Source organism: Helianthus annuus, chromosome 7 (genome assembly GCF_002127325.2).
Source record: "Helianthus annuus cultivar XRQ/B chromosome 7, HanXRQr2.0-SUNRISE, whole genome shotgun sequence".
NCBI lineage: Eukaryota > Viridiplantae > Streptophyta > Magnoliopsida > Asterales > Asteraceae > Helianthus > Helianthus annuus.
The window spans coordinates 63,470,176-63,480,132 of NC_035439.2; positions in this window are offsets into that span (position 1 = coordinate 63,470,176).

A 9,957-nucleotide genomic window follows, 5' to 3' on the forward strand; every position below is an offset into this window, starting at 1 on the left:
GGTTTCAGTTGGTTTGTAGTTTACGTTCTCCGCTATGGCTGTTGATAAGGAAGAACAAAATGAGGATAATTCAAACGTTTTTGCAAGAAAGATCAAAAGTATTGATGGGAAACCATTTGAGCCAAGACAAACGTCACAAATGCCTACGGTTTCAAAAGTGGGGAATAAGAAGGTACGGTTCATGTTACCGCTGAATGATACTGACTACGTTCTTGGCTGTTCTGATTCCCCAGATGAGGATTATGCAGTGGTTTTTGATAAGAGAAAGGTATAATTTGTGCTATCGCTAAATGATGTCTGTCCTGCTCGTGTGCGAAAGCAGGAACAGGGTGATAATGCTCGAGTCCAACAGGAATTGTATGCTGATGTGGTCCTAAACAAACAGGTAGAGCAGGGAGGTACTAAGCGGGCTGGTAATCCAAATCAGAATTAAAATGTGGATGCAAACGCTAGGAAGGCCAATGATGCGGCTCAGCAAGTTTCGAAAGTCAATTTTCGAACGCTAAACTCAGATGCCTCATTGGATGGTGTGGATGTAGTGCTACCGATTGATTCTGTTCGCAAGGTTAACAATAGGTTATCTAACACTCTTTATGGTTATTTCCTGGGGGATAGAATTGCATATCCAGTAGTTGAATATTTTTTGAGAACAAATTGGAAGAAACATGGTCTTCTAAAAACGATGATGAATTCAAATGGGTTCTTTTTCTTCAAGTTTGAAGATAGAAAGGGAATGGACGCTGTTCTTGAAGGGGGACCTTGGATGATCCGTAACAAACCTATGTTTCTCAACATTTGGTCCCCTACAAACACCCTTAAAAAAGAAGAGTCTAAAAAGGTTGCAGTTTGGGTGAAATTGCATGACGTTCCTCTAGTGGCGTATTTTGATGATGGTTTAAGCATGCTGGCTTCAAAAATTGGGTCTCCTGTGCGGCTAGATTCGTATACTATTGATATGTGTAATGAGGCTTGGGGACGGAGCAGCTATGCTAGGGCTCTCATTGAAATATCGGCTGATCAGGATTTGAAAGGCACCCTAACCATGGCTATTCCTGAATTGGATGGAAACAAATATGTTACAGAGACTATTCGAGTGGAGTATGAATGGGAACCTCCGAGATGTGCTCACTGCTGTGTGTTTGGGCATGACTCTGAGGAATGCCCTAAACGTATTGGCTCAACATCCAAACCTCCTACTAACAGGCCGAAAGTAGATGAGGATGGTTTCACTGAAGTTAAGGTTAAGAAGAGTGCAAAGAAGAATGGCTTTCAAGTTAATAACCATAAGCCTAAATTTGAGTACAGACCGGTGGATAGGAAGAAAAAGGCTGCTGCAACTTAGCAGGTTTCTACTTCCCATAAAATTCAAACTCATAATCCATTTTCTGCTCTTGATTATGTTGGGGGACATGGTGGTTCAATTCAAGGGAGAAATAAAGGGGGTAGACAGATTCGTGAGGATTCAGATGAGGATGAGGTTGAAGTTGTCTATGATGAAACCAATGAGTCTATGACTTAGGGTACATATCCTTCGTCTTCAAGAGCAGGGGCAAGCACCTCTTCCACAAAGTTTTCCAATGGTTAGATTGTCTTTGGTTCGTCTAAAGGGGCCGCCGGTTCGTGGCAACTTCATTTCTGATGATGGAGGTTGAAGATTTTGGTTATGTATTGTTTTGTCTGCTAGATATCTTTTCATGATGTATAGTAGGCTAGGTTGATGTGATGTCATAGGTACTTTTATGTTTGTTGGCTTACATATATGGGGCATGTCCTATATATGAACTAGTGTGGAACTCATCCTCACTACTTATACTAATTTGCGGTTGTTTATATTAGATTCACCGGGGTAACCCTTTACCCAAAAAAAAAATGCGACATTGAAACAAAAATGTGATGGTTTGAAAATGCAGAAAGACAATGAAGTGATTGAAAGTCTAATAATTTAATCCATATTTTCATATCCAATCCTCGAATGTTATGCAACTTACGAATCATAGAATACAAGTCTTGTAGTATGTGTTAATTAGAAGTTTGATGTCTCATTTATGACTTATTACATTAGTTATGATCACAACTCGTTCATTGCGTTTGTACAAATTACTTCTTGCACTTTCAGTTAAAATATATTCTTAATCAAGTCGTGGAATATGAGTCTTGTATTATGTGTCTTGCATTTTCCTTTTATATTTATTTTTTGTTATATTTTTATCAACTTGTTTGTCTAAAAAATAGACCTAAATGCAAACATAAATTGAACATATACATTAATGATATCTAGACATTGAATCTCGAAGTGTTATTATCTTCAACGCTTTCATGATTCAACCGAAATAATCGCAATTATATCGTTTGGTGTTATATTTTGAGGTACCCTCTTAGTAGAACAATCAACTATTTCATAACAACATCGAGTTGTTTTTCAACAAATAGTTTTCCCAATACTATCATATGGTTCAGGACATGATACTTCTCTTAGAAGTTTCGTACAATTTATAAATTGCAAAATGACATGTTTTATTCGTTCAAACAAATTCTTGGTTTTGCAAGTGTTTTAAACTTAAACTATATATATTTATGTTTTGATTACAAAATTAAATTCATAAACTCCAAAATAGTTTTATTAAAAACAAAACACTATCTAACTCGCTCATTAGAAAGATAAAATGATTACAAATCATTTTATCAAAAATAGTTAATCACAGTCAAACCAATTCTAACACGCTCGTTAGAGAATAAACGAATATAAATCGTTAAAATTGGTGGTTTTAAGATAAACTAATCTACTACGCTCATTAAAACTTAAATGTTCAGCAAACATTCAGAATACTCTGTTTTATAAAGTAAACTGTTTCTAACCCGCTCGTTAAAATGTTCAACAAACATTCAGAATACTTTGTTTTTATAAAGTAAACTGTTTCTAACCCGCTCGTTAGAAATTTAACAAATATACTTATCGTCATAAGCCCTTTTGGTTTATATAAACCATTTCTAGCACGCACATTAGAAGTAAACGATTAGAACTATCTTCATAAAGCCTTTCTGTTTAAATAAAATATACTGTATCTAACATGCTTATTAGAAATAAATGATAGAATTTCATAAGACCTTTTGTTTTATAAAAAAAGTATATCATTTCTAACATACTCGTTAGAAATAAAAGATTGTCAAAATTGTATTTATTGAAAATAAACCGTTCCTAACCTGTTTATTATAAATAAACGATTACAAAATTTGTCTTAAAGTTTATAAGAAAAAACATTTCTAATACGTTCATTAGAAAACTAAAGAAATACAAAAATGTTTTAATGTTTATTAAAATAAACTATCTTCAATTAAATGTTTTAGAGACCACGACATAAACTCCAGTGTTAAAATCAACCGTTTCCAACTCGATCGGTAGAAAATATAAAGTTTAGATCAAACCGTTTCAAGTTTATTATTTTAGTGATTATTTTAGAAAATATAAAATAATTGTTTCTAACCCGCTCATTAATGATTATTTTGTAATAATAATGTTTTCTAGCACCAAAACGTCTTTAAAACTTGTTAGTTTTACTAACTAATTATTTTTAAAACGCTCGTTAGAAAGTATAAATGTTTTACAATTTATTATTTTACGAAATTAGTCATTTCTAACATGCTTGTTAGAAAATCTAAAAGTTATAAAAATTTTTATTTTGTAACAATAATCATTTCTAACACGCTAGTTAGAAAGTATAGCTGTTTTAAAACTTATTATTTTACAAAATTAGTCATTTATGATTGTTAGAAAAAAAGTTTTATAAATTTGTTATTTTTATGTCATAACAAATTTCTAATGCGCTCATTAAAATTATATTTCTGACAAAATATTTGTTAGAAAATAAAATTAAATGTTCACAAACGTTTTAAATAGGTTTATAACAACAATTTTCTAATAGACTCATTAGAAAAAGTTATTATTTCAAAATATATTTTAAAATACATGTTAATTTGTATATTATTCGGTTCAACAAAATCCTATCAAAACCTATGAAACCCAAATGTTGTATCTTACATTCATATTGTAACACGGTATCAGATTAAAATCTGTACTCCATTCATAAAATTAATCCGACTCATTTGTACTACGTAAATATTTACCAAAATATATTTATAAGTTTTTAACAAAAATCACAATTAATATTTTAAACTTTTATAAACCCAAAAACACTTTATAAGAAGGTTTTTAAGATTAACCAAACAATGTTCACGAAAATTTGTTTAAGTTTATAGGAAGTGGGTTTACTTTTATTCGAATATTATTCAAAATATATAATAACAAGGCTCCCGTTATTCATATGAAATATACTAGTACAATATGGTTACAAAGCTAGATGAAAAATAAATATAAAATACAATTTTATATTTACCGTGTGATTCAACCACGTCTTTGGTGGGTTCATCAAATGTGATTCATCTAGTGTTCATGAAAAATAAATACTAGTAGTTTTTTTTTTGTTTAGAATCATGTTTGACACTGAGCCCTTAAAACAAATTATGCGTATCCAAAGGCAAACGCATTTGTTTCCCAGTGTACAATAACCGGAACATTATGTATACTACCAGAGATGACTCTCGCGCCGAAGATTGCAATCGGGTATAATTGTGTTCTAAATTATGTGGAAAAATATAAAGATGAAGTTGGTGATGATGGAAAAATTAGAGATCACTCCTCTCTAAATTCTAGAAAACTTTGTACACAAATAAATTTCTCTAGAATCTCTCTTTCATCTCATTTTCTCTATTTTATTTTTTGTATCCAACAATTAATCATAACATTCTTTTTATACTCAAAACCAAAACTCCATATTTAATTTTTATTATTTAAATATAATTATAACAATAACAACCTTCATTGTAAGTCAAATACATAATTAATTTGATTTATAACATATTAATGTGATAGTAAACAAAATAGTAAAAAAGTCTCATAAAATAACCAATTTTGACAAAGATGAATTTATACTAGAGTCATCAAAGTTTAGAAGTCTTTATCTAGAACATAAACCTATAAATAATTATCTATATAACTTATATATATATAAACAATTATTTACTGTTCAAAATTAGTGAAAAATCAATTCCACTACTATTATTTACATAAATACAACTGTAAAGACCACATAAATGTTAAGTATCAAGATCGACTTCAAATGATTTGGGATTCACTCGAACAAAGACAAGGAAACGAAAACATAGTATAATAATGATGACGAAACTGAAACAATGATTTGAAGCACAAAGACAATGTGTTTGTAGAAATTAAGATAAACAAATTCAAATAATGATAATATATATCGTACATAATCAATGCGGCAATCTATCTATATATACGTATCGATTCAATCAAATTTTGGCGCCAAATTTGATGGTTTAACCGTCTATGATATATAGCTACCCTCGTTACTGCCACTAACCCAATCAAAATCAACTACCTATACGGCCACTTAAATGGGTAAAATTGCTACATTGGATGCTCTAAAAAGAAGAAACATCGGAGATGGTAGCACGTCATGTGGGTTATGCGAAGATGGGGAAGAGAGTGTTCACATCTTGCTATTTTGCGTCGATGCTCTGGATTCTCGTTAGTAATTGGTGTAAGTGCCAGAACTTGGTGGTATTCTCCTTTTGAGATCTCATTGAGATCCATAATCACGTGGGTTTGGATGGGAAGAAGAAGGAGGTTCTAAAAGGCTTGATTAGAATTGGTTGTTGGGCTATATGGAGAACGAGAAATGAGGCTAGGTTCAAGAACAAAGTGATCAAATTAGATTATCTTTTTGGTGAGGTTAAAAAGATTGTTTTCTGTGGTATACGGCTAGAACCATAGGAAATGCTACGTCTTGGGCAGATTGGTGTAAATTTGTAAATTTGTAATGTTGTTCTCGGTTGCCTTGATTTGAGACAGCTTGTGTTTTAATGAAGTTTACCTTTAATAATAATAATAATAATAATAATAATAATAATAATAATAATAATAATAATAATAATAATAATAATAATAATAATAATAATAATACGGCCACTAACCTTATTCTAATTATAACAGGGTCTCAAGCTCGAACTAAAACTACAAAAAATATTTTTATATTTCACTGAATTGTTATTTTGTTAAATGTCTATAACTTTTTAATATTCAAATATCAGGATGTAATATTAAATTTCATATAATTAGGTTGGGTCACCTACTAATAAATCTGGAAGACTGGAACCCAAGACGTAAAACTCCAAATAAATCTAATACCTGAATTCCTTCCCAGAAATCGGGTTCTGTATCCATTTAGAATATCACATTGACTTTAAGTTTTTCTTATCATTCCTTCCTAAGATTATCTAGATTTTCCAACACATGATGTGAGTAACTCCCAATTTCACAGATGATATAAAGTTTTTTTTTTATGTTGATATATAGTTTACTTAAAAGCTACCATTAGGCAGAAGGCTCGAATGTCACACCCCCAAAATCCACACGCGGAGTAACACCGCCTGGAAGCGTGACATGACCAGGATCAAGCCACCAATCATATTGAACATGTAATTAATATATAAAAGTAATGCCATTCAACCACCAATATGAAAGGTGTTCCAAAATATAAGTATGTTATCACTGTTTAGCGGAAGCGTATAAATAACCCAACATAAATAAGTATGAAAGTCAGAAAGTGTTTAACAAAACATTCACGATCCGTGCCCACAACGACCAGCTCCTCCCTGTGCAAGCTCCATGTATCTAACGACCTGCAAGGCATGTAACAGAGGATCAACAACTAGTTGAGCGAGTTCACGGTTTATAGTTTAGTAATTGTAATAGTATAGTAAGCCTTGTGTTCGTTCATTAAGTCATGTATCGTATTAGTTCGTATCGCGGCCCTCTAGGCATGTATGCGAAGATTAAGGAAAGTTCTCAAGTATTCTAGACTAGGTATATTTGTATCGCAGCCACCCGGCATCTGATACGAAGTTCAGTGAATAGTTCGCAGCCCTTTCTAGGCATGTGTGCGAAGATCAGTCATATTATCGCGGCCAACCCTGGCGTGTATGCGAAGATCAGTTCTATTAGTATCACTAGTCTAGCAGTATCTTAACCAATCACCTTCCTCACCCGAGGATCATATCACTACGTTCCATTATCTAGAGAAGTACAAGTAAATAAACCAATCCCATTCCCACCCTGGGAACCCCATGCCTTGGCTGTGTGATGATTTCCAGAGAAACTCAGAGAAAGTGAAAGTACGTGTTTTGGTTTTTGTGTAGTGATTAGTGAATGATTAGGGTTAAGAATGATTAGAGTTTCTCTAATTACTCCATATATCCCTAAGTATCATATTTTACAATAGTACACCATCTCAAAAAATTTCACAGTTTCACCACTAAGTTCATACATTTGACAAATCTTTCATAATTAACACATAACCATGCTCAATATACAATATACTTAACTGAATCAAAACGTATACAATTCCATAGCAACTAATTGTGCAAGTAAACAATTAAACAAAACAGTGAACGTGCAATAAATGCGAAAATGGAATCTTGGAAACTCGAGTTGTCACATTATCCCCAACTTGAAAGAAATTTCGTCCCGAAATTTAGCATGCGGTTACTGAGGAAGCTAGGTAAATTGTATCGTTTACTGGTTTTCCTGGGGTGTCACATCATCCCCCCGTTGATTTGGAATTTCGTCCCGAAATTCTGTAGTAGTAGCTTCAGCCTCAGTAGTGGTTGCACGGTTTCCGAATAACTGGGGATACTTGAGTTCCATTTGATCTTCTCGTTCCCAGGTATACTCTGGGCCACGACGGGAGTTCCAACGAACTCGTACAAGAGGTATTCTAGTGTTCTTGAGGACCTCGACATCCCGGTCCGTGATTTCAACTGGTTCCTCGACGAACTGCAACCGCTCGTCGATAGTGAGTTCCTTAAAAGGAACTATGAGGGTCTCATCTGACAGGCACTTCTTCAGATTCGACACGTGGAATACGTTGTGAACTGCACCGAGTTCAGCTGGTAGGTTTAGTCTGTAGGCTACCTTGCCTATCCTTTCAGTGATTTCGAACGGTCCAACATACCGTGGATTGATCTTGCCTCGTTTACCAAACCGAGCCACACCCTTCCAGGGTGAGAGTTTGAGTAGCACTCGATCCCCAACTTGGAACTCGAGCGGTTTTCTGCGTTTGTCAGCATAACTTTTCTGGCGATCACGTGCTGCCGCCATGCGTTGTCGTATCTGTGCAATTCGTTCAGTAGCGTCAACTACCATTTCTGGACCTGTAATCTGACTATCCCCCACCTCTGCCCAACAGAGAGGTGGCCGGCATTTACGTCCGTACAATGCCTCGAACGGAGCGGCTTGTATGCTGGTGTGGTAACTGTTGTTGTACGAGAACTCCACTAACGGGAGATGTTTTTCCCAGCTGTTGCCGAAATCGATAACACATGCCCGAAGCATGTCTTCTAGAGTTTGAATTGTGCGCTCAGACTGCCCATCCGTCTGAGGGTGATAAGCTGTGCTCATGTCTAATCGAGAGCCAAAAGCTTTGTGCATTGCTTGCCATAGTTCCGAAGTGAATCGTGCATCCCGATCCGAAATAATAGAGGTTGGCACTCCGTGCCTCGAAACAACTTCCTTCAAGTAGACGTCTGCTAATGTAGAGAACTTATCCGTTTCCTTAATAGCCAAGAAATGAGCAGACATTGTGAGTCGATCAATGATCACCCAAATAGTATCATTCCCGCGCTGGGATCTAGGCAGACCAGTAACAAAATCCATGGAAATTTCTTCCCATTTCCACTGCGGTATCTTTGGTTGCTGAAGTAGGCCTGAGGGTTTCTGGTACTCTGTCTTGACTCTCGCACAAGTCAAACACTTGCCGACGTAAGTTGCTATGTGGGCCTTCATGCTAGGCCACCAATATGTAGTTCTGATGTCGTGATACATTTTATCCGAACCTGGATGTACCGAGTAGCGAGACTTATGAGCTTCATCCATCACAAGTTCCTGTAAACCGCCATATAGTGGTACCCAAATACGCCCTGTTACATAGTAGGCGCCGTCTTCCCTTTGTTCTAATCGTTGTCTTGAGCCGCGTAAGGCTTCAGCCCTGACGTTTTCTGGTTTCAATGCTTCCACCTGAGCATCTCGTATTTGTGCAGGAAGATCAGACTGAATAGTGAGTTGCAAAGCTCGTACACGCTTAGGTAGAGTATCCTTTCGACTGAGAGCGTCAGCCACAACATTGGCTTTCCCTGGATGGTACTTGATGGCGCATTCGTAATCATTAAGCAGTTCGACCCACCGCCGTTGACGCATGTTCAACTCCTTCTGCTTGAAGATATGCTCGAGACTCCTGTGATCGGTGTAAATAGTGCACTTGGTACCATACCGGAAGTGTCGCCATATCTTGAGCGCGAAAACAACAGCTCCCAGCTCTAAATCGTGCGTCGTGTAGTTCCGTTCATGAACTTTGAGTTGCCGCGAAGCGTAGGCAATAACTTTATCACACTGCATCAATACACAACCAAGCCCCTGTATCGATGCGTCACAAAAGACCACAAAATCATCCGTGCCCTCTGGCAATGAGAGAATAGGTGCGCTGCATAGTCTATCCTTCAGGTACTAGAAAGCCGTTTCTTGTGTATTACCCCAACGATAGGTAACACCTTTCTGTGTCAGCATTGTAAGCGGCTGTGCGATCTTCGAGAAATCTTTGATAAATCGTCTGTAGTAACCCGCCAAACCCAAGAATTGGCGTATTTCCGTTGGTGTACGCGGTGTAGGCCAGTTCCTGATCGAATCTACCTTGGATGGATCGACATGAATCCCATCCCTGTTCACCACATGGCCTAAGAAGTGGACTTCACGAAGCCAGAAGTCGCATTTTGAAAACTTGGCGTACAGTTGTTCCTTTCGAAGTAGTTCCAAGATAAGACGTAAGT